Genomic DNA, 22,991 nt, shown 5'->3' with positions numbered 1-22,991 from the left:
ATGTCCCAGTTTACTAGATCAGTCCTGTTGTTCTGGCATAACAAAAGGACCTTTTGTCCACGATAATAAATTATATGGCTACCTTATATAATGTTAATATGTTTTTTAGTTGCTGATCCCTTTCTTATAGAGGTGGAATAGACCAGGTATGCTGAATGACCTTGTTACTTCTTGTAAAATTAATCACCAAAGCAAAGGCTAAACCGGTCTTCACATTAGTGTGGCTCTCTCAGCCCTCCCTGAAGGATCTTTGCTATTGCTGTCATGGTTTTACTTGTCAGCAACATTTAAACCATGATTGATTATTTCTGTATCATCGTTTTTGAAGCCATCCTTTTTGTTAACTTTAATCTACTCTTATATCTGTATCAAATTTAATTTGTAGTATGTGAGGGAGGCATAGCAATCCCCATTTCAAGGGTCTATACTAAAAATTATCCATAATCATTCTTAAATGACACTTAGGTAAAGGTAATAAAACCTTGATTTTATAAAAGCACATTTCCAGGCAAATATTTTTTATTGCGTGAAATTGAACATACTGGGTGCTACTTTCCTGATGTATCCGTTTTTTTTCAGAAATTATATTTTAGTAATTAATATATATGAGGGATATCATGTTCCGCATATTTTTCAACTTGGAATAAAAATATAGAAGGCACGTTAATCAAATTTGTGAATGAAAAAGTGTGAAGATACAGGTTAAATCTAAAAATGACAGCCTGAAAATTCAGAATGATTTTTATGGCTTCAAACAATGGGTGAACCATAAAAAGACTAAATTTAATGGGTCAGAATATGAATTTCCACATTTAGATTGAAAATAATAGCAGTTACACAAGTACAGGAATGAGGAAACTTATCTCAACATAGCTCATATGAAAAGAACAGGAAGTAATGGCCTCTTAAAAGGTTAATGCCACCTTTCATTTCTGGTGGGTGTGAGACTAGATACATTAAAGTACTCTTCTACCACAAACTGAAATAAAAACGCTAGATAAGTTATATAAATGTGCCTTTAAAAATGATGAGGGGGAAACATGGGCTGTAAAATGAAAGCGAGACCTTAGTGAGATGAGTGAGATAGCAATATGAGAGCACTTGTTGAATCCAGCAAGTACCAGCTTTGATTTACTTGGTCTCTTGTTGCTCTCTCCAAAGCCCAGAGCCCATGTTAGGGGAAAAAAAAGTTTAATAGATGTTTCCATTTCAGTCTGGGATCCCCTAAAGGTTATTTCCATAGTGTATTGAACTAGAACTAACTTTTTCCTGGATCTCCTCCCAATCCCCAGAAACTGTAAGGAAAACTGTCTATCTAATATTCCATAACCAATAACTAGCATTCATGGAGGTTTGCAGTCCTAATTTAGACTTACCTAGGTGGTTCAAAAAGACAATATATAGTTGTAAAGTGGTTTTTGCATAGGAGCTCAAGGCAGAACCAAGTGCAGATTCCTTCTGGGGAAATCTTTTTTCAGAAACCCAGGCCTCAAAAGAGTTTGAAAAATATAGTTGCCAGAAATTTTAACTTATGGTCAAAATTATAAAACAGACAAGTAAACAGAACATCATGACTAGATAACAGAATTAGACATGGAGTGATCTCAAATATAGTTATCAGACAGAGAATGTAAAGTAACTTTGTTTTAAAGAAATGGGAATGTTAAAAATGTGAGTGAATAGCAAGCGAATATAAAAATGACAAAGGAGGTCTGAAAAAACCAAAGAGAGCTTTGAGAAAATAAATGTATAATTGGATTTTAAAAATCAGCACGGGGATGCCTGGGTGGCCTAGTCAGTTAAGTGACTGCCTTTGGCTCAGTCATGACCCCAGCATCCTGGGATCAAGTCCCATATCGGGCTCCTTGCTCTGCGGGGAGCCTGCTTCTCCCTCTGTCTCTGCTTGTCACTCTGCCTGCCTGTACTGTCTATCTCTCTGACAAATAAATAAATAAAATCTTTAAAAAAAAATCAGTATGCAGGCTAAATGGTAAATTAGACCTAGCCAAAGAAAGAATTCTTGAACTGGAGGACACTGAGCTTTCTGACTGACCCACAGTAAAAAAACTCATTTATTGATGTGTGTATACATATGATAGCTGTATATAATTTAAGCCAGACTTTTAGGAAATTGTATCCTCCTAAGTGTAATATTCTCTTTAATTTTTCCTTTCTGATTTGCTCTTTTTCATTTAAAAACAAAAGTTGAATCCAACCCAGGAAATTTTATAAACCATAGTAGGTCATGAGCACAATTTTGAAGAAAACTGATTTCATTTAATACAGTTGAAAATACACATACCCTACAACTCAGCATATATCCACCAATGTTGAGAGTACTTTATGTGGCCCACCCCATAAACCCTGGAAAAAAACATCAGTTGTAGAAAACATAACCATGGTGTGCTTCATACAGTGGCTTACTGTAGCACTAAGGTGATGACTGAACATGATGAACCACCGTAAATACATCATAGGCACCATTCCATCGAAGTGCGTGCTGCCTGGAGACAGCCAGCCTGAGCCCATTCCTGTGCATGGGAACTCTTTCTGCAGCTTTGAAAATGAATAGATCACCCATCCAAGCAGCAATACAATATTGAATAGAAAAAGATTATATGTGGTATGATTCCATTTATATCAAGTTCAGAAATTTGGGCAAACCAAATAGTATATCATTTCAGTATAAATGATTACTTTTCTAAAGGCAAGAGTAAGCACAGAATTTAGGGGAGTTTTAACTTCTAAGTGGGGCATGAGGGGGAGTAGGTTAGGAAGAGTCAAAAGGAGCTTCAGAGATACTAGTAATTTTTTTTTTCCATAAAACTAGCTGTGGGCACAACTAGAATTCTTTTGTAATTCTTTATCCTTTATATCTCTTCAGCATTTAATGGAAATAATTTAATATTTTTAAAAAAAAAAAAAGCCAGGGCAGAATCAACACAGGTAATAAATCTTTAAAGCTGATTAGACCATCTTTAGAAAATCATTTTTAGTTTTGGGTGCCAAATTTCATGGACATTAACAAATTGTAATATGCCCAGAGGAAAATGTCCAGGGTGATGATATGACCCTGGTCTTGAGCCTTTAGTTTTTCAGATGCAGAGCATGTGGATTTTGAGCAAGGGGCAGTTTTGGTTTCCCAGGCCTATTGGCTAGTATATGTGGGAAGTGAACTCCGCTCTGTTAAGTCTTAGGGCTGCACTAATGTTGCACCATGCAGAAATGAGTCCTAAAGAATTGCTACAGTTGTTGTGTAGTTTGCTAAATGTTTTTTTTTCCATCAACTTATAACTTATAAGTTATAGCATTATAATGCTAGGCCTTGTGTTACCTGTCGTAATATACCAGATAACAGCTCAGGAATGGGCTCTTTTCATTGCCGGGTTCAAACAAGCCCTATGCTTTTCATAGCTCATGAAGACATCTTTAAATTTGGTCATATCCATTGAAGGGAGATACATCTGGGTAATTTTGTTTGGTGCCTTTTGGAGGAAATGCAGATTCAGTCCTAGTATTGCTCTGTCTTTGGCTGTGCAGGGAGCCATTTTGACCAGGGCCTTAGTCGGACATAGACATGGAAGGCTGGGCAGATGGTAGCCTTTATCTAGATAATGATCACTTGAGGTAAAGGTATAAATTAGCAATTACTGAGGATCTGCAATGTGCCAGCTATTGTTGGGCATTTTTTTTTAAGACTTAATCTCTTGAGAGCAGTCTTAGGTTTGCAGCAAAACGAAGAGGAAGTTACTGAGATTTTCCATATACCCCACACGTGCATAGCCTTTCCCATTGTTAGCATTTTCCACCAGAGTGGTACATTTGTTACAATTAATGAACCTACATTGACATATCATTATCACCCAGTCCATATTTACACTACCATTAACTTTTGGTGTTGTACATTCTATGTGTTTGGGTAAATGTACAATGATATGTACCCACCATTAGAGTATAGATTTGCACTGCCCTAAAAATTCTCCATGTTCTGCCTATTCATGCCTTCCTCTCTTTCAACCCATGGCAACCACTTACTGTCTCCATAGTTTTGCCTTTTCTTGAATGAATGTCATATGGTTGGAATCATACAGTAGGTAGCCTCTTCAGATTGGCTTCTCTTTCACTTAGTCATGTGCATTCATCTTTCCTCCATGTCTTTTCATGGTTGATAGCTCATTTTTAGCTCTGAATAATACTCCATTGTCTGGATGTACCGTAGTTCATATATTCACTTACAGAAGGGCATCTTATTTGGTTCCAAGTTTGGGGAGTTATAAATAAAGTTGCTGTAGACATCCATGTGCAAGTTTCTGTGAACATAAGTTCTCAGCTCCTTTGGATAAATATCAACATGTACAGTCACTGGATCCTATGGAAGGCGTATGTTTATTGCACACCATACTGTCTTCCGAAGTGACTGTATCATTTTGCATTTTCACTTGCAGTGAATGAGAGTTCCTGTTCCTTTTGGTATACTCAGTGTTACAGATTTTGGGTATTCAAATAGGTGTGTGGTGGTATCTCATTTTAATTTGCATTTCCCTACTGATATATGATATAGAGCATCTTTTTTATGGTTTTATTAGGCATTATGATATAAGAATATTCTATCCCATTGGGAAAGAAGTGGTCTTATCTCCATCTTATAGATGTGAAACTCAGAGAGGGGTGGCTGAAATCAGTATTTGAAGGAGAGAAGGCCATCCTGTCAGGAGAACAAGGTGCAGAGTCCTGGCCAGAGACAGTGTTATGGAGGTTGTAAGAGCCTAGGCTCCAGTAAACAGGGCCAGATTCATATACAGAATCTGCCATTTGCTAGCAGGGTGAGCTGGATTGTAAGCTATTTGCCTTATCAGGAAAGGAGGAAATTCTTATTTCGTGGGATTGTTATGAGCAGTAATGAATTAATATGCATGAAGTATTTAAAACAGTGGCTTGGCACGTAGAAGGTGGTATAAAATGAATGTTTAGAGAATTTTTTTCCCTGAATGTAGGTATAGCAAGCAATTCTCCTGGTCTCTTTGACCCTGTAGCAGAGCCTGCCTTCAGATTTTTTTTTTTTTAAGATTTTATTTATTTGACAGACAGAGATCACACGTAGGCAGAGAGACAGGCAGAGAGAGGAGGGAGGCAGGCTCTGTGCTAAGCTGAGGTCCCAATGCGAGGCTTGATCCCAGGACCTGGGATCATGACCTGAGCCGAAGACAGAGACTTTGACCCACTGAGCCACCCAGGCACCCCAAAGGGTAGTTTTGTTTTTGTTTTTGTTTTTGTTTTTTTAAGATTTATTTATTTATTTGACAGAGAGAGAGAGAGAGAGAGAGATCATAAATAGGCAGAGAGGCAGGCAGCGGAGGGGGGAAGGGGGAAGCAGGCTCCCTGCTGAGCAGAGAGCCCGATGCGGGACTCAATTCCAGGACCCTGGGATCATGACCTGAACCAAAGGCAGAGGCTTAATCCACTGAGCCAGCCGGGCACCTCACTTGCCCTCAATCTTAAAGAGATGAGATGGTTATGTCCGCTCTGGTTTCCCCAGCATCCTAAGTTGGGTTCTGCCCCACACAGACGTGCAGTGGTCTTGAGGATTTACATTCATCAGTTCATTATCTTCTAGGATTCTTCATCTTCTGGGGCATAGAGATGTTGATTATGAGGCATTTATTACAAGATATAGTAGGTACACTTATTCCCATGAGCTTTGCTGTACAGATAAGGAATTGAGGCTCAGGGAGGTTATGAGTGTCCCAAATGCACATCATAGCAGAGCTCAGCTTAGGGTGTTTGCTGCACTACCTCCAGAACGTGTGGAGCGCAAGGTCACTTTTCTCCTTGGAGCCTTGACTTCAGTGTGGATGACCTCACATTTTATTGGGTTGGCTGGACTATTGAGACTATGGGTTCCAAGTGCCTTTGGGAGCCTGTGATGTGTAGGCTGTTGCTAGCTTCCAGATCATGTCAGCACTGCTTACCTCTTCTGTTAGCACATGACTGCTCCTCTTAACCCAGTTTGTCCCTGAATCATGCAGGCATTAGACTTCCATTCACTTCCTCCGTGTGTTTCCTTCACATCTGACCTATCATTTCCCTTAGTTATTGGCTTTTCACAACCCTGACCAAGTTCCTATTTATTTATTTCTCCCCCCTCCTCTTCTGGCACTTCTGTTTGCTTAGTCATTTTTCCTTTTTTATCCTGTTTTCTCCTTTATTTATCCTTACACACTGGCTCTTATATGTTCCTGCTGTTTTTCCTATGTCTTGGGTCTGGAGTGGACTCTTGATTTTTAGAGTCATTGCTAGACAGTGACTGGTATGGACGGGAATGTGGTATGAGCTGACCGAAATCCGTGATACCTTATGGCAACTATGTCATGCAGTCTTGCCTTGTAACTTAGTTTTGATTAACTTGGAGCCAAATTGAGCACTACAGTCAGTATTATAATGTCTCAGCAAGGGAAAAGAAGATACCAAACCGCTGGAGACTACAACTCCAGAAATGATCCAAGGACTTACCTTCCTTAAGGCACTAAGGCAGGAAATGATAAGGTCTCAGAAATAGGTAAATAATTAATGAGTGCCTGGCTTAAGTAGCGTTTAAACATAAAGATACTCTTTTCTTCAACTTAAGGTAGCCTTATTGCTTATGCTCTTCTTGGAACTGAAGTGAAAACATTTATTCAAAATTAACATACATTATGAAATCGTTCAATTTATGAGATTTGATAATTGTTTAAAACATACTTGAGGGCGCCTGGGTGGCTCAGTGGGTTAAGCCACTGCCTTCAGCTCAGGTCATGATCTCAGGGTCCTGGGATCGAGTCCCACATCGGGCTCTTGCTCAACAGGGAGCCTGCTTCCTTCTCTCTCTCTGCCTGCCTCTCTGCCTACTTGTGATCTCTCTCTATCAAATAAATAAATAAAATCTTTAAAAAAAAAAAAAAACATACTTGAGCATGCTGAAATGTTACATAGTAATTGTCGATTTCTTTTTCTTTTTTTTTTTTTTAAGATTTTATTTATTTATTTATTTGACAGAGATCACACATAGGCAGAGAGGCAGTCAGAGAGAGGAGGGAGGCAGGCTCCCTGCTAAGCTGAGATCCCAATGCGGGGCTTGATCCCAGGACCCCGAGATCATGACCTGAGCCGAAGGCAGAGGCTTTAACCCACTGAGCCACCCAGGCGCCCCAGTAATTATCAATTTCAATAGCAGGGTATTCTTTACACTCTATGTGTTTTGTCTTTGTTTTTTAAAATATGCTAAAAATTTTCTATCAACTAAAAGGAGAATGAAAATCATTGTCACTTCAAATTAATTAGTGTTAATTTTAAAATGAATCCATCACATTTGAAAATACCCTTCTTTATGGTAGGTAGGGTTTTTAAAAACAGAAGAAAAACAGGAGAAAGTTTAAAACATCTCTGTGGATAACCTTCTAATCAGAACTGTGAGGTCTTTAAAAGCAATCTTGGGGTTTTTCTTGTTGTCTGGTAGCAGTATTGAGCAGATAGTAAATTGACAGAAATAAAGCTGGATGATTGGCACATCTATGTGGCTGGGTGGGCTAAGCCTCCGCCTTCAGCTCAGGTCATGATCTCAGGGTCTTGCAATCCAGCCCCGCATCTGGCTTTCTGCTTAGCAGGGAGCCTGCTTGTCCCCCCAACCCCCGCCGCCAACTCCCCCTGCCTCTGCCCACTTGTGATCTCTCTCTCTCTCTGTCAAATAAACAAGTAAAATCTTAAAAAAAAAAAAGCTGGATGATCAAATCTGATAAGATGAGAGGTTAACTAGAGTCAGGAGTGGTGGGAGTGGTGGGAGTGGTGGGAGTGGTGACTAAAATCAATATTTGGTATTTCATTTGTGTTAATACAAAAAACAAAGCCACAAGTTTGCTTTTTAATTAATTTTTTTCTTTCATTTAAAAAATAGTCCTCCTACCTCTCAACAAATCCATCCTTGTAGGTGTAGAAGGAAAAGAGAAATTTGTATCAGCTGGCTGTCTGCATGCCCCCTCAGGAAATAGCTTGTCAAATTCCTGCTTTATCAAGCCCCTCCTCATTCAGTGAGTGTGCCAGAGTCTGTGCGAGGTGCCGGGAGTATAAAGAAGAAATGAAAAAAAAAAAAAAAAAGAAGAAGAAGAAATGAGACAAGCTTCCATGGAGCTGTGGGGGAGTGGATCTAACAAATAACACACAACATTCTGGAAATCTCCATTCCTTTCAGTATGTTTAGAGGAACTTTCTGCTGAAGGACTGGCCACAGCTTCACCAGTGTCATTAACCTTTAGTTCATTTAAATCAAAGACCAGTTAACTGTATTTGAATTTTTGCTGGTCTTAGAAAGCAGCTCTTTAACGGGTATACCTGCCCCACCTAAATTCTTCTGAAAAAAATCACTATGCCTCCAAAAGAGCCTTGTACTTTCAAAGCAACAGTAAAGACAGCTTTGTGCAAGGAGCTCACTTCCTCTTCTGTTCTTCAAGTCTTTTTCCCTTCTAACATTTTCATCAGTTTTATGTTCTCTCTTAAACGCTGGGCCATGTGTGCTGGCCTAATCACTGGACCACGCCACAATCATGCTGTTTCTTTCTAAGTGCTTGCTTAATGTAACCGTTTAATATGTCCCAGTGTCATATTTGTCTGAGCTGTGTTCTACAGGGAAACATAGTGTCTATTAACACGGTTATGTTTGTTCTTTAACCTATATGCTTTTAACCATGGTTTTTTGGGGCAGCTCAAATTGGAGTGATAGACCTTCCATAAAAATACCTAAATTATTTAATGAATGCTTACCAAACTCTGCAGTTGCCCTGAAAACAACTCTGATGTGTAGGTCAAGTGTTAGCTAGGGGAAGAAGACCCTATCCAAGGAACCCTTGGATAACTTGTCTAGCAAAGCTTATGGAATGCGTTTTTCAAACTTGTCTAAACAAAGATGATTGTTTGGCTATTTAAAAAATAATTGATCATATCCTTTGTCTTATCCTTCTCCTTTGTTACTCTTCTGATTGCCTGTGTGACATTTAGTAACAAATCAGACTAATAAGGATGCATTTCAGTTCTGGCAGCAGAATTGCTGTCAATTGCTATAGATCAATTGATTAGGCCAGAAGGGGGAGGTGCAGTCAAGAATGTGAACACTTAAGAGAAGCAGCATGGGTTATGTGAACTAACCTGGGATGGAAGTCTGGTAGAAAAAAGCAAGATCTTTTGAATCATTTACTCCTGAGTTCAAATCAGGGCTGTACCTTTTACTAACCATGTGATCCTGAAAAGGTACTGAATCTTTCTGAGATCTTAGTGTCTTCATCTGCAAAATGGGGACTGTCAGGATTTACCTTCACAGAGTAGTGGATAGCTTCTTTTTTTTTTTTTTTTTTTTAAGATTTCATTTATTCACTTGACAGAGAGAGATCACAAGTAGGCAGAGAGGCAGGCAGAGAGAGAGAGGAGGAAGCAGGCTCCCCGCTGAGCAGAGAGCCCGATGCGGGACTCGATCCCAGGACCCCGAGATCATGACCTGAGCCGAAGGCAGTGGCCCAACCCACTGTGCCACCCAGGCGCCCCTAGTGGATAGCTTCTAATGATGCGTAGGGTGTTGCCTGGCACTTACTTTCCAAGTATCTACTATAACTTCTTTAAAAGGCAAGAACTTGGTTCAGATCAGGTTACCTAATCTTTCTAAGCCTCAGGTTTGTCATCTGTATAATGGGAATTTCAACATATTAACATGAAAAGGCTCAAAAAATTTGCGGTCATATGGAGGTATAATAGCTTATTTCACAAAGGCCTCCTGAATATCCACCAGAATATGAACTCTACTGTAGCTTTTTTTCAGATCTTTTTGGTGCTTCCAAAATATTCCCTTGGTATTACTATAACTACACATTAGTTATGTCACATAAATATTGCAGAATTAGTGGAAAGAAATCCATATCTTATTCACATTTATAATTCCTACTATATTTTAAATATATTAAGGATTTGGTAAATGGTTATTATATAAATAATTATTTTTTATTATTATCATTGCCCTCAGCTTTTCAAACTAATAACAGCTAATAGCATCATAATGGATTTATTTCTACCTTTATTATTTCTGTAAACATTTTATTGTTCTAACATTTTATGTGGAATATGTAAAACCTAAGATACCTTTTTTACTAGCATTGTATATTTAGTACAACTGAATCATATTCACAGATGTAGGGTGGCTGTGAGTTTTGGTGCCAAAAAAAAAAAAACTTTGAATGTTCCTACCTTTTATTAGAAAAACTAAAAATTCAGGAGAATTTCAAATTTGCATAATATTTATGGTCTTAATTTATTATGTGTATACAAAGAGATATCACTTATGAAAATGTGCTGTTGCATTCTATTTATAGTTGAATATTTATTTATAGTTGAATATTTAGAGGGATTTTCTCTTTCTGATAAAAAAGAAATGTGCTCTTTTAACTTTTCAGGCATCTAGAAGTCACAGAGGAAAGAGTAATTCCTCCAAACCTTTAGACTTTTTCTTATATGACCTATAAGACTTGAGTAACTAGAGCAATAAGCTCTTTTCTGATTTCTACGGTAATAAAAATGCCACTGTTGTCCATTGATTATCCAGCTTGTGGGCCTAGTTTAGAGAAAGGGAATATACCAAAGAATTAATCAGCAGTCACGAAGAGATACCTACAAGCAAATGAAGGGCTTGCATGCTTTATTTCTTTTATTTGGAAAAAAAAAAGAAAAAAAAGGAAAGGAAAAGGGCAAGATCTCTTGAAAACTGGAATTTATTTTGCTCTTTAGTTCTTAATCTGTTTTGGTTTGGTTCTGCGTATAGGAATTGCGGTAATCTGATACAGTGTTCTTTTCTATCAATAGCTTCTATTTGCATTCTTATAAACTAATATAAATAAAGGCTGTGTGTGTGGCAATAGATATATATTAGTTATCTATTACTGCATAACAAATTACCCTGAACCTAGGGACTTAAAGCAATACATGTTTTGTTTTGTTTTGTTTTGTTTTGTTTTGTTTTATCTCACCTAATTTCTTTGGATCGGGAATCCAGGAATGTCCTAGATGGGTGGCTATTGCTCAGAATCTTACATAAAATTGAAGTCCAGGGACGCCTGGGTGGCTCAGTTGGTTAAGCAGCTGCCTTTGGCTCAGATCATGATCCCAGCGTCCTGGGATCAAGTCCCACATGGGGCTCCTTGCTCGGTGGGAAGCCTGCTTCTCCCTCTGCCTCTGCCTGCCACTCTGTCTGCCTGTGCTCGCTTGCTCTCTCTCCCTCTGTCTCTGACAAATAAATAAATAAAATCTTTAAAAAAAAAACTTGAAGTCTACATGTCATCCCATGTTATAAGTAGTCTCTGTGAAGGTTTGACTAGGACTGAAAGATCCACTTCCAAGGTAGTTTGCTCACATGCCTGGCAAATTTGAACTGGTTGTTGGCAGGAGGCTTGTTTCTTACCATGTGGACCTCTCCATAGGGCCAAATGACCATCTGTAATGTGAGCAAATGATCAGAGAGCAGGATAGAAGCTGCATTTTCTTTTATGACTTAGCCTGGAAGTCACATGTCATTTCCCTGATAATCCTGCTGGCTGTACAAGTTAACTGTGCTCATAGTGGGAGGAGAATACACTAGGGTACAAAGATCAGGAGTTAAGGCTCTTTGGGGGCTATCTTGAAGGCTCACTACCAAACTAGAATGTGTAATCTAATATGTGCAAGTGTCCAGTGAATGTTCAGATAACCTAAATTTTAATTTTATCAGAAGTAATACAATTATTGGAGTATAGAGATTTTTCATTTTTACATCTTTTATCCCAAATTGCACATGTTAACATACATTGGTTATTGGTCCATTTCAGTTGCATATAGATAGCAGTGCAAAGTGTCTCTGTCCTCAAGGAAGGGCAAATATTTCATTGTAATTATACCAAGTATTACAACAGGGGTACATACTGAAGATGATGAGGTCAGTTGTTGAAGAACATGAGCTCTGAAGTCAGTTTGCCTCAGTTCAATTTCTGGCTCCTTTATTTATTAGCTATATGATGTTGGACCATTTATTTTACCTTTCTAGTCTTTATTCTGATTATTCCCTTTTTATAGCTTACCTTCCTCCTAGGGTTGTGGGGATTTAGGAAACAGTACCCAAGAGTACTATTAGCCAGCCACTTGAGATATCCTGGAATGAATCAATTTGGATGAGGGAAGGTTTCCAGGGAATGTGAGACATTTGAGTCATCTCTTGAAGGGTAAGTTGGAGTTTGGTCAGTACAGAAAGGTGGTGGAACCTGGGCATGAGATGCCAGCATGAAGTAGCGCTAGAGGCTGAGGAGCTGAGCAGTGGGGTTGAGGCTGGGGCATGTCATGTGGTAGCTTCAAGGGAATGACGAGAAAGAAGTTTAGATAGTGGCATGCAAGGATGGTGAAGAGTCTCAGGTAGAGCCCCAGGACCTTGTAAATTTTCTGAGACGATCTCAGTTTAAGTTACAAATTTCTTACTGTCTTCATGACCACCCTCACAACTGCTAGATCTTATATCCATATTTGTGGTTAGGAAAATACTGTCACTACAGTTACAGGCAAAACAAAAGAAGTTTGGACTTTTTTTTTTCTTTTAAAAACCATAGAATGATAGGATTTGCTCTTTTTTGTGTGTATATTGTTTTTTTAAGTGTTTTGGGCAGTGGGTTGAATAGTTAGGATGGTTATAGTAATCAGTAGGGAGAGGACTGAAGCCTCACAGGAGGCTAGAGAGGTGAGTACAAGTATACAAGAGCCTGAGACCTTTGCTTCTTGTCTGTTCTGGCATTTCCCACAGGCATCTGAAGCATGTTTCCAGGACCCTGACAAGACTAGAACACTTCCCATCCTATTCCAGAGAACCTTGACTTATCCAGAATTTTGTAATTATACAAATCTAAAAAGGAGAGACTTTAATGTTAGCATATATGTAAGTATCATTTTAAATTATGCATGGGAAAATAAGCACAATAATCTTGGCCTTTAAATGTCTGGCTCTAGTATTAATAACCTTATTTTATGGATAAGAAGATAATGATTATGTCAATTTTAGACACTCCTTATCAACTGCCCACTTCCCACGTTCAAAAGATTTTTTTTTTAAACAAAACTGAAAAGAAAGATGAGGCTTTAAAGAAGAAAAGACAGATTAAAAATGGGATTTTTGATTTAGATAATTAAGAATCTGTTTGCCAGAGAGAGCTGGATTCCAGGTGGCTTCTCGGCCCAAGGGTGGGAATGAGGGTGCTTTGTCTATATAGCCTTTCTCACGTGGTTTTTAATTCACCTTCCAATACTCTCCCTGAGCGGGGCTGACTCTTCATTGCTTTTTTTTTTTTTTTAAGATTTTGCTAATTTGACAGAGAGATCACAAGTAGGCAGAGAAGCAGGCAGAGAGGAGGCTCCCTGCTGAGCAGAGAGCCTGATGTGGGGCTCGATCCCAGGACCTTGGGATCATGACCTGAGCTGAAGGCAGAGGTTTTAACCCACTGAGCCACCCAGGCCCCCCTCTTCATTGCTTTTTGGATGACATGCTCCATGGACAGGCTCTTTTACCAAAACTCATAAGCCTCAAATATGTGTCTTTCTTTAGCTTCTTTAGGAGATAGGTAGGTCTAGTTGAAGCCAGAAGGCTCTAACCCATGTGACATAATATGATGAAACAGGAATGCTGTGGTACCTAGTTCACTTAAAGCTTATTTGTTTTCATGAGAAAGAATGTTAATGTGAGTGCTGCCCTCTTTTTCTTTTAAAACTTGGAAGCATGCACTAATGCACCTTTGCACTGCAGCCGTAACACTATGTAAAAAATAATCCAGAAATGGATAGTAGTTTTATACACCTATTAAGTTACATGAAATGTTAGTCTAATAATCAGACTGAGTGACAGTGTCTCCATTCAGGATTCTAGTAGCCTTGCAGAGAGAGCCCAGCTACAGAAGGGAAATTTTGGAGTAACTTACCCCATCCTCAGCTGTGTTTGAAATTTAGATATTTTCTGATAGCTTGCATCACATTTGGGTTCTTTCTCTCTACACTATTTCTAATTTGATATTTTTTATTATTTCATAACTAAGATTTTAAGGGTTGTAACTTTCTTTAACTTTCTATTCATAATAAAAGTAGTTTAGTGTCTGTGTGTGCAAAAAAAATGGTTGATAGAAGATGGTCTTGTTACTAAAGTAAACCTTTCTATAAATAAATGCTGAAACATCTGTTAAGGGCATAGTCTGAATGTGGCAGACATCTGAATTGCGTCAATTCCCGCCTTGTGGCCAAGATGTCTTTCTTAGGCTTTCTTTATAACTAATGGCAGAGTTTCACATTCTCACAGCATTAGGCAATAGAGTGGTCAAAAGAACTGATGCCAAGTTACTCTCTTTCTTGGGTTAGCTAGTGGTAATAATTTATACTCACCAAAGAAAAATGTGGCATTTTTTTGTTTTTATTTTTGAAGACTGAAAACCTGAGATGTCTCCTTCAACGTCACTTTTCGGCCCTGGCTTTAGGAGTTTTCCAAATGTCTAATTGCTAAACTGCTTTCAAGAAATTATTGTGGTATTACCGGAAGCTTTGGTCAGGAGAAAAAGGCAGCACACAGTCTTTCCTACAGCACCATGGGCCCGTCAAATGACCTTTTTCAGATATAACCGAGATTCTCTTTTCAGTGGTGGAAAAATGCTAATTGAAACAAAACAGAAAACAAACTCACCCCACAAGTATTGTAGTCCAGAGGAGTAAAGGTCAGAGAGGGGATGAAAAATTCTTCTTGGGAAAACTTTTGAAGCTAAAGCTTATTTATTTGATCTTTGATGTTTATGAGTTAAAATGCGTGGTTTAGCATTTTTAAAAATCAGCCAGGACTGTAAGAACACTGTGTACCTTTTCAGGTGCCTGTGTACCTCTTCCTAGAATACCTGTCTGGTGCTCTCCTCTTCCTCAAGACTACCTCAGCACTCCTCCCACTTGGGGACTCCAGCGCCGTAAGGTGAGTCTGCAAAGTTGTACTCCTTGCATATATCCTAGGAGAGTATCGTTTAAAGTGACGTTTTAAAAACAACTGTTCAAAATTTGGGGAGACTTTCGGAGGTTATGTTCGCTGGTGAACTCTCAAGAATCATCATTTGTAAGCCCTATATTTAGATAAGTATAAAGTTTAATTAGCAATAGTGTCTTTTGCCAGTATAATATAAGCCCTAGGTTCAGATTTGGGTTGACACTATTAGCATTATGAAACATGCTCTTTAGATTTCAAGTTTGAAGTCTGAAGCAAATTTTTGCAAATTAGTATGTCACCACTCTTAGGTTTCCTGAGCATTATTCTACTCATGCTTTAAATTGGCGGCCTCTTTTTTTATTAATTGATTGATTGATTGATTAAGTTTTTATTTTAATTCCAGCTTGTTAGCATGCAGTGTTATATTAGTTTCTGGGGTACAGTATAGTAATTCAGCACTTCCATACATCACCCTGTGCTCTTCAAAACAAGGGTACTCCTTAATCCCTATCACCCACTCAAACCATCTCCGCCCCTCTCCCCTTTGGTAACCATCAGTTTGTTCTCTGTAGTTAGAGTCTGTTTCTTGCTTTGTCTCTCTCTCTCTCTCTCTCTCTCTCTCTCGTATTTTTCCCTTTGCTTGTTTTGTTTCTTAAATTCCACATACAAGTGAAATCAGATGGTATTTATCTTTCTCTGACTTACTCACTTAGCATTATACTAGCTCCATCTACACCATTGCAAATAGCAAGATTTCATTTTTTTTTAATGGCTGAATAATATTCTCTTATATTCAGATACACACACACACAAACTCCACATCTTCTTTGGATAGATCAGTTGATGGATAGCAGCCTTTTTTAAAGCAGAAAAATATTTCTAACAGTGAAGGTTAGAAGGTCTTTATAAGTCTGAAATAGCTTATAGTTTGAGCTTCGGTCCTGCAAGTAGTGTAATTGGCTTCATTAAGTAAAGGGGGTCACAAAGTCTCTTGAGGTGGGAATATACAACTAAATTAATTTTCACTTGCTTTTTGTATGCTTGATGTGTATACTCTCTTGAACATTAAAGTGACTCATTGGCCTCAGAAGGGAAAATAATTTGATCTTGTTTGTAGTATGTGAATCACTTGTGAATAAACTGTTCACATTTTACAGGTGAATAAGCTTTTTAAGGGCACCAACCAGCATGCCGTCTCGTAAATTCCTTAGTCCCTCATTTGCAAAAAAGTTATGTGCTTGCATTTTTTGCTTCAGTGATGATTTTTGAAGGTCTTAACATTAATTAACTCCCCTCTGAAATAAAGAGTATAACCTTAGAGCCATGTAGTAATTGCTAAACTATATGGAGGGAAATATATTCATAAAACCCCAAGTCCTTATCCTTACTGGTTGTTTTCTTCCTGTAGACTCTGTTGAATTGCTTGTGGCATTAGCAAAATCCATGACTAGAAGACCCCAAGTGTTGAAGAAAAGATAGTCTGATTCTAATAGAGCGGTTTTGTTATATCCATGTAAGAGCTTAATAATTCTAGTTAAGTCCTGCTATTTGTTATATAGTCTAAAGAAGAAAAGTATAAGGAACAAAATGTGTTATGTAGTCCCACTTACTACAGTCTCTCCATAATTGTGTCATCGCCTAAATTTTAGATTTAGCTTTTATCACTGATAAAGCTATTCTGTAAATCTTTCTTTTCTTTACATTAATTATTTTCTATTTGGGAGGATTTATGTAAAGGTTACACCAAGAGAAACTGTGATTCAGATTTAATATTTAGAGATTGTGTACACTTGGGTTTGAATGTTTCAGTGATTTTGTTTCTTTTGTAACATTGTTAGTTACCCCTCATACAGGTTGGAGATGTAGGAGTTGCTTCAAGTTTGCTGCTAAAGAGTTAATATTTTGGCTATTTCTTCTCAAATGTTTCGCATGCTAAAAATTAGCAGCCTTTGATTCTTCAAGTACATAGAGACTGCCTTAGCGTACTGCCTTGCTTTCCTTTTTTAAATGGAGTTTTGTCTGTTTTAAATAAATGAATGGTTCCTGAATGTGGTAGAGCTGTACATAAAACTGGTTTGCTCTTGCTGACTACCAAAGTGATCCAGTTTACTCATTGAAAGAGGATGTGTGAGTTCCCTAAACCTTTTTGAATGAAGCCTCTAATTTCAGTTGTGTTGACTTTGATACCAACAAAACCAGCTTTGAATTCTCGCTATTGCTACACTGTAAAACCATCTTAACTTATTTTTTAATGTAGCAGCTTTAAATTTTTAATGTATTACAATCAGAATATTTCTACTAAATCACATTTTCTCTACAACGATGCAGTTTTTCCTAAGCCATTATTCTTTTAAGGAATGATAGTGAATAAGTCACATATTATTTATCACAAGGCATCTTTTCCTTGGTTTGTAAATTTGAGGCTGTGTGAGAACAAAGTTTAAACCTCCTATTTTACATTAAAAAAAACAGATTACATAAAACAATATAAGATTTTGCAGATTATTTATTTTATTTGCTTCTCTCTCTGTTTGGAATAAGACTGCATTCTTCTCCCATCCCCCTTTTCTGGTACCTTCCTGTAGAAGGCATTAATAGAGGGAAAAGAATGATAAACAGGACTTAGCCCTATAATCTTCTTTCAAAACTGCCTTGTAAGTAATTTCCCATAGTTTCTGTAATGAAGCTTATGGTGGTAGTATATTGTGCTTCTGGGAGTGGGGAGTAGTTTCAAAATACTCTCAACGTTTTATATTTTAAGCTGTGTGTGTGTGTGTGTGTGTGTGTGTATTTGAGTTTTCAGGTTAGGTTTTCTGCCCCATGTAGATTTAGTGGAATTTATTTTTTATATGCTTATGCTTGGTTTTAATGGTTTAGATGGGGTTATTTCTGAATAAACCTTATAAAGAGATTTTTATTGTTGTTACAGGTAAATCATGCACACAGATTTTAGGAGGCTCAAAATGATCTTTTGGCAGAAAAACTTCGTAGAAGAAGGGGGGACATTTTCTGTAATTTAAGTTGTCATAGTAACCTGCATCAAACTCATACTTGGAATCCAGGCCTGAAGAATTTCAGTGACAATAAACATTCCAGTGGCATTCATCTTTTTTTCCTCCTCTGAGAAAGGAGCCATCAATTGTGATCTAATTATTTCATTTCTGTTTTTAGAAGATGAGTAGCAGCCTTGCATTTTTTTGGCACTTTGCAATTTCCCTGGCAGAGTAAAAATGAAAAGTTAGCTGTTTATATTTGAACTTGGCATTTTCTGATAATTTATCTCAAACTATTTCAGATGACAAGATAGGTTCACTATAAAGATTACTTATTAAAATATGAAAAAAATAGAATTTGATAATGATTTGAAGACATTGCCACATATATTTGTTAGCTTGTAGGTTTTAATATTAAAAGTATTGGAGTCTGGTTTTTATGGAACTCTGATCTGGGAATGTTAGGATTTTCCTAATATCAGATTGTTAATGTATTTATTTTATGACACTTTGTACTTAAGCATGAATATATTTAAAAAGGATGAGGTATCATTTTTATTAGCAGAATAAGTGTACTTTGAGGAATTTGTATCCAGGAATTTTTTAGATATGCTCTCTTTCACAGAGGACAATAGAATGTTGTTTCTAAAGACAAAAGTTTTTTTAGGGTTTGCTTCACTCTTGCTTTTTGCAGGATACTAATTACTAATCAAGGGAATTTGGAGTTCAAAATATTCTCCTTCAGCAAGGAACATTAGGAGAAATCAGAAGATAAAGGTGTGTGTGTCCTTTCATTTTAGGAAACTTGAAAAATAAATTGGAAGAGTTTGTGACTAGTCTAATAAAAATAATATGCAAAATTAGCAGTTACTGGATATATAACTATAGCTATCTGTAGATAAAAATGGTAAAATTCTTGTCAAAACTTTTCCACATGTATTTGAGAATCTTAAATGGATAATTTAAAAAAAATTTTTGAATTTTAAAAAGTACAAGGTAAATGTAGAAAACCTAGATAGTACATTTACTGGGGAACTGTGAAGAAAAATGTAATCACCTATTATCTCACGGTTTAGAGATACTTACTATAAATATTTTATGGGAAGTATCTGCAATTTTTTAAACAAATTAGGAATCAAGCTGTCAAATAGCCAAAATACTAATAATGGTGAAACACTAGAGTTTTATCTCCTATTAGAATTAGCAGCATACCTGCTGTCATCACTACTAAAGTAACTCTGAAATATCTAGCCAATGTTTTAAGAACAGAAAGATAGAACTATTGGAAAAGACAAAATTATTTGTAGATAATAAAAAATGTCCAAGATACCCAAACTAATAAAATAAAATTCACTGTAATGTAAATATCATGATTTGTATACCAGTAGTAATCAGTTCAAAAATAGGGAAAAAAAGACCATTAATAGTAGCAATAAAAATTTATGCTGAAGATTAAAGTCTGTAAGAAATGTGAATGACCCATGGGCAGGAAACTATTAAACTTCATACAGACCTAAAGACTTGTTCAGTCTTAGTACTTAACAAAGGAATATCATATTTGGTATGTCAAATCATTAAAGATTCAAAAACATGTATATGAGACATATATGAGTGGTACCATATTATGCTAAAGATGACGTAGACTAAAGTAATTCCTATGTTGGCTGTGGGAGAAGATAGATCAGAATGCTCATATAATGCAACTACAGGGCAGACAGTGTTGCAGCGGGTAATGGACTCTGTCTACCTGCCTCCCTACCTATCTATCTATATATCTGTTTATTTATAGATAATTTTTTTTTACTATTTAATGAAATGGAAAATGAGCGTAACCTAAAAAGTAACAATGTCAGGACACAATATAAATTATAACCTTGTATTCTTTTTTTAAAGATTTTACTTATTTATTTATTTGACAGAGATCACAAGTAGGCAGAGAGGCAGGCAGAGAGAGAGGGAGAAGCAGGCTCCCTGCTGAGCAGAGAGCCCCATGCAGGGTGGACCCTGGGATCATGACCTGAGCCTGAAGGCAGAGGCTTTAACCCACTGAGCCACCCAGGCGCCCCTATAACCTTGTATTTTTAAATGTGCTTGCATAGAAAATAAGACAATATACAAAGTGTTATTGATGATTATCTGCAAGTGATAGAACTATAAGAAAATAATAATAACTCACTATTATCAAATTATTATTACAGATTCTCTAAAAATATATTTATAATCAGAAATTTGAAAATAGATTCAGTTTTCTAAAAACTCTAAGGTTGATCAAATGCCTAAGATTTCATTATCGCTTGAAAAAAATTATTGTAAAAACCTATTTATTAAGATGGATTATATACAGAATTAAATAACGGGGGGATCATCAGAGTCTCTGATTAGGGGTGAACAGACTGCACTCCCCAGCTATTATTCATATTTGACTTTGGTATATACCTATGCATCTGGTAATTATGCCTCCTGAGAGTGTGGGTCCCAACAACATCCCTGAGAATGATAAAGAACAATATGTTCCTATGTTTAAATCTGAGCCCTTTCCCCCATGCTTATGTATCAAGTGCCACAGCAGTTTAGATGTTCAAATATTGATTGTCAATGACATTGAATCAAATTTACTAAAGTCTTTATGGATTAAGTGGGAGAATTAGGGCACTTATTTTAATTCTGCAGCCATTTTTATTATTTACCTTTCTCTCCCCTTTCCCATTGACTCTCCTGTTCTGTTTACAGCAATTATACCTGGGCAAGAAACTTAATAATTTTTAGGAAATGTACCCAGTGTGGGATTCTGTGCCTCTGAAGTCTTAAGTGTTAACTTTGTTAACTTTTTTTGTGCTATTCTTCCTGAACACAGCTTTTAACAGTGGACTTGTTTTGTCTAGTAATTATAGATTTGCAGGTACCACCACTCCTTTGTGACTAAGGAAGAACTTTGGTCTCTCTGGCATGTAAGACCCTGAAAAGGTCCTGGCTCAGCCTTGAACCTGTCTCGTCACAGGGCACACATCCCTGAGGTGCTTCCCACCACAGGAAGCTTGCTCTTTAAAGTTCGCAGTTAATGACAGATGAACCACTTTTAAGTTTAAATAAAATTTGATTTTACATTGTCAAAATAGTTTTCCGGTTTGTTTGTTTAATTTTCTCCTAAGACAATGCTTGATTCTAAAAATTGCTTTTCTGACAAGACATGTCTGATACCTTCTATTTTTCTGAAATTCTAGAAAAGAGGTATTGAGCAAAGCATTAGTCCTTGTATTTTTAAAATAATTGCTCATTTAAAAAAAATAATACAGTTAAGTTTAAAATGTATACAAAGGTATAAATAAAAAAACAGGATTACCTTCTTCCTCTTTGTATTTGCTCTACTTAAAGGTAACCACTGTTAATAGTTTCTTTGGTATCTTTGCAGAAAATGTGTACTTATGACATGTGTTTATGCCTTTTTAAACTTACATTAATAGTTTGTGTGTAGTGTATGTGTGTGTGATTCTTTACAGGCTGACTCCTTTAATTACCAGAATAATCTTAACAGTAGATATGGCTATCAGACAGAGTGTTGAATTGGTGGAGGTTCAATGAATATTTATTGTTGGTTTTCATTCTTCCATTTGGCTGAGTTTATATATAAAAATAAGGATAGTATGTAATTACTTAATATACATGAGACTATCATTGAGTATACTCCTGATTGCACCAATGACTATCATTTTCTGTGACCTACTTTCTGTCCCTGTAAATTGAAATGGTGCCTTTACCTACCTAGGGAGAACATAAATATTAAACAGGGCCAAAATACAAAATCAATTTTTGTTCTTACATACTACTTAGATAATATTAAGGTAGTAATGATGCCATAACATTCCTTCTAATTATAAAAAGGCAATTTGTTTTATTTAGAGCGGACCTCATGGAAGTTATAGAAGTAAAAATAGGATGGCGTCCATATTTTCTGCCCTTAAGGAATATAAAGTCTCTCCACGTTAAGAAGGTTCACACACCAGATGGGAAGCATAGTTATTGCCAGGTGATAAACTCTTGAACTTGTGCTCTCTCTCTTTCCTTCTTTCCCTCTTCCTTTCTCTACATTTCAACCAGAGTATACTTGGTTCCTTAGGAATTTAAGGAAACTTGTCTTAAACCTCCACTTTCAAAGCTTAGGAAAGTCTCCCCATGATCTTACTAAGTACAGGAGTACAGGTCTGTGAATCGTCAGTCTTACACATTTTACAGCACTCATCATAGCATATACCCTCCCCAATGTCCATAACCCAACCATCCTTTCCCTACCCGCCCCGCCCCAGCAACCCTCAGTTTGTTTTGTGAAATTAAGCATCTCTTAGGTTTCTCTCCCTCCTGACTATGGAAACAACTTAGATGTCCATCAATAGATGGATGGATAAAGAAGATGTGGTATATGTATATAATGGATACTATGCAGCCATCAAAAGAAATGAAATCTTGCCATTTGCAACGACATGGATGGGACTAGAAGGTATTATGCTGAGTGAAATAAGTCAATCAGAGAAAGACAACTATCATATGATCTCTCTGAGATGAGAAATTTGAGAGGCAGGGAAATTTGGGGGTAGGGAAGGAAAAAAATCAAATAGTTATGCACTTCTTAACATTGAAAGGCATGAATTGTAGTGTTCAGAAACCACACCTGCTTTCCCTGTAAATTCTCTGTGGCCCTTTTTTTTTTCCTTTTGTGTATTTTCTGTATTTTGGATGATTCATAGTGTAAGTAGGATTTTTTCCTTAAATATTTCAAATATGAATGTTTATGCATTCAATAGACTTCGTATGAATTAAAGGCACTTGTTTTGCACATCAGCGCGGAGATGTATTTGTTTCTTGGGAAAAAATATAGCTGAAACCTTGAAAATTAATAGAACAGTTGGAATACATATACCAAATTTTATTTTCTTAGAATTTATAAATAAATTTTAATAACACAAAACTGGAGGAAGTAA

At 36.9% G+C, this 22,991-nt stretch overlaps 1 protein-coding gene across 1 annotated transcript in view; it reads left to right on the top strand.

Moving 5' to 3' along the window:
* Nucleotides 1–22,991, top strand: part of RASSF8 (Ras association domain family member 8) — a 136,784-nt gene that overhangs the window by 31,944 nt on the left and 81,849 nt on the right. Inside the window, exons 2-3 of the mRNA XM_044228396.1 lie at nucleotides 12,827–12,958; nucleotides 14,919–15,016. The gene's annotated coding sequence lies outside the window, so the exon portion shown is untranslated. The remainder of the gene's footprint in view (nucleotides 1–12,826; nucleotides 12,959–14,918; nucleotides 15,017–22,991) is intronic.

Source organism: Neovison vison, chromosome 12 (assembly GCF_020171115.1).
Source record: "Neovison vison isolate M4711 chromosome 12, ASM_NN_V1, whole genome shotgun sequence".
NCBI classification, from domain to species: Eukaryota; Metazoa; Chordata; class Mammalia; order Carnivora; family Mustelidae; genus Neogale; species Neogale vison.
The sequence above is the reverse complement of the archived record's forward strand: the minus strand, read 5'-3'. Positions and strand labels throughout refer to the sequence as shown.